The sequence below is a fragment of the Eucyclogobius newberryi genome, unplaced genomic scaffold (genome assembly GCF_026437365.1).
Source record: "Eucyclogobius newberryi isolate DKJ021-1_F unplaced genomic scaffold, fEucNew1.0.hap1 SCAF_19, whole genome shotgun sequence".
NCBI classification, from domain to species: Eukaryota; Metazoa; Chordata; class Actinopteri; order Gobiiformes; family Gobiidae; genus Eucyclogobius; species Eucyclogobius newberryi.
In genome coordinates this window covers 27667873-27670540 of record NW_027315823.1, presented here as the reverse complement: position 1 = coordinate 27670540, position 2668 = coordinate 27667873, and positions in this window count along the sequence as shown.

Genomic DNA, 2668 nt, shown 5'->3' with positions numbered 1-2668 from the left:
TCACCGCCTCCCGGTCTGCTTTGTATCATCTCTACAGGAATCAGCTCGCTCCATAATCCACACTGTTCATGATATGGAATCCAAGGCGAGTTCATTTGTAGAGCACGATTTGTACACAAGGCAATTCAAACGGGGAAAAATGCACTCAAATCACAAACGGATATTTTGTAGCGCAGTAAACGAGATTTCAACCACTTCGAAGTTGTTGTTCAATCATCCAGATGAGGCGCAGCGAAACGCCAAACCAAAACCTCCAATAACCATCGACGCCGGTTAGATCGGTGCAGTTTGTACTCTCTGCGCAGATGTGCTCAAATGTGAGTTGAAGTTCGGTCCCGTTCTCGTCTCCACAACGGGCGGACCAGACTGAAATGAAACCGGTTATGCAGTATGGCCAGTATATTCAAAAAAATAATAACCTTTTAGTAAAATATTACACAAAATGAAATGTTTTACCACCTTCAAGTGAATAAATAAATATTGCAATGTTCTTGGAGTATTTTCAATTGCATTTTATTTCAAGTGATGCCAAAACAGAACACCTTTTTAAAAAACACACTTTCCCCGGATACACACATTCAACCATTTATTTCAAATCTCACCAGACCTGAAGTCTAACATTAAAAGGCTAAAAGGTAAGTTATGTGCGGCTTAAAAAAAGCTCTTAAGTGAAACATGTGGAAACTAAAAGCATATTTATTATCTGAATATTGTGGTTTGAAAACACTGTACAAATGTGTCGTTTGTGTCATTAGCTATAGGCAGGCTGAAAGAGAATTACAAATTATACAACAGTCGGTTGAATCTCTAGCACCAGGGACATGTTTGCATGTCCCAGACACGGCCAGCAGGGGGAGATACAAAACACTATTCAGCCCACAATTCTTTTAACCCACAGACTAATGTACTGCAATCCACTTTAAATTGATTAGAAAAAAGTAAGTACCGTTAGTAACATATTATGGACAATCTGTTTCATCTGCAAACTCTGGATGTATTAAAATAAAATAAAAATGGCCCTCAGCTCCATCAACTCTTTGCCAAAGAGAAATGGCTGTAGAATCCCTTCCATTTTAAAGGTGCATTATAGACTTGCTTCCACTGCTGCGTCTAAAGCTGGTTTAAATGATCCAAAGTGGACACGCAGAGGGAACGCAGACTCTGGTGAAAACAAGATCAACAGAAAATCATTTCTCACCAAACGCTGATTTCTGTGATAATCTTTTGAAAACTATTATGCTACGTTCAAAACCGCGCCGAATGCCTCTAGTTCAGGCATATTTGGCCCTCAGACTAATTTTTGTTGGCCCTCCGGCTTCATGCTATGTTGCCCCAAACAACAAAAACTAGTACTTTTTACTGTGAAATTGGAAAATTCAGGCATATTGATGTTATACCGACCTAATATTAATGTTCCAGGTATAATTAAAGGTGTGGAGGCTCATCGCAATTACATCAAATGCTGAATTTTTTTATGATTCACTTTGTCATTCAACAAATTCGACATTGTCAAGTTGTTTGTGGCCCTCTGCCCCGTATACGTTTCAAAATGCGGCCCTTGGTGAAAAAAGTTTGGACACCCCTGCTCTAGTTGGACGCCTGTACTTTGGACGGCAGACGATGGAGACGCGCGTCTTTGAAGCCCTGAACGCACTTTTGAACTAGTCACAAAGCCGCTTCTTGCTGCCTTGTGCACTGACTGTTTTTAGGTGACTGACTGCTGCTCTGGAGGAAGCTTGGTTGGTTGATTGGTTGACACGCCATGAATTTGGCCTGGGACGCTGGAGGAGGCGGTGTCGGATGCATGAAGATGCTTTGATCCTGATAAAGCCAAAAAACAGCCAGACTCCAAGTAATTTCTGAGATAAATGTATCAGAAGTGTTTTTTTCTATTTTCCTGAAAACCTTAAAATGTCTTTGGCCATCATGCCATTATGAGCTGATTTAGTTTTGACATTTGGATGACGTCAGTCGCCCATGTAGCAGACCTGTCACTGCCCCATGTGGAGCCGGGCCCCTCTTCACCCTTTTCCCCAACCCTAGGTCTAGGCACCTGAAGAGCTTTTCCTAAATCTAATCCACCTTCATCACATCACTACTGTATCCAAGCACCAAGGTTTTTTCCATTCAACATTGCATTAATTGCGATACAGAAAAATGTTCATAATATATCCATAATTTGCAGATGTGACAAGTGTACAGCAGGTCTGTCAGGTGGCCAGTGGAAGACAGTGGTTATAGAGGATAGTAACAGTAACTACGATATTGCAGTAGTGATGATACTGAGGCGTGTCCCAAGACTGAGGAGGTAGAAGAAACTCAAAAGCATCTCAAACATGGCCTTTCATAACAAAGTTAAATATTGTATTTCTCTGGTGTTATTCTGTCCCAAAGCCCTGAGAAAGTTGATGTTTGGTTCAGTAGACTGCATTCATGAGCTACAGGATCACAACATTCTTTCAAACTGAGCTGGAGACAGGTCAGAAATCTATAATGGAAATGGCCGTTTGTAGATTTGTTGACCTTGTTTTAGCGTCTTCTCTGGTAGCATAAATGAGCAAAGGTGAAATAAGTCGTTCACAATACGTTGAGAAAGTGGTGCCATTATTCAACCCCAAAGATGTGATTGTTATCAGTTAAAAATAACTACGTAACTCTGGAAAGAGCT